Below are 459 nucleotides of genomic sequence, written 5' to 3' on the forward strand. Positions count from 1 at the left end.
TTCATATCCATTTGGAAGGCTTCCTTTATAGCTATAATGTAATTGAGTATCTGAACAAAAGTATAACTAGTTGAATGAAGCAGTTGGAGTACTGCCCTTTTCCCTTTTTTCTGTAATAAATAACATCAATAAGCAGTCAATCTGACACATCTTTCTCCAATCCTCATCCCAGAAAGAAAATACGACAACGCCATAAACAGCACGAGTAACAATTGGTCTTCAAGAAAAAGCTCACACAGCTCATTCTCCTCCCGAATGACGCTAAGAACAAGGAACCGGGCCCACACGAAGGCCACAAATAAAAGTCTCGACGCACAAGAGCCACAGGACATCTAAGATAACAAGATGACATGGGACAGCCTACACTTTCCCTTCCCTCCCCTTTCGCCTCGAGAGGCGAAGGGAGAGGGAGGGAAATTTATATACATACTTAAACATATATGGGGTTCTCTGAAAGAA

This window comes from Penaeus monodon, chromosome 27, assembly GCF_015228065.2.
Source record: "Penaeus monodon isolate SGIC_2016 chromosome 27, NSTDA_Pmon_1, whole genome shotgun sequence".
Taxonomy (NCBI): domain Eukaryota; kingdom Metazoa; phylum Arthropoda; class Malacostraca; order Decapoda; family Penaeidae; genus Penaeus; species Penaeus monodon.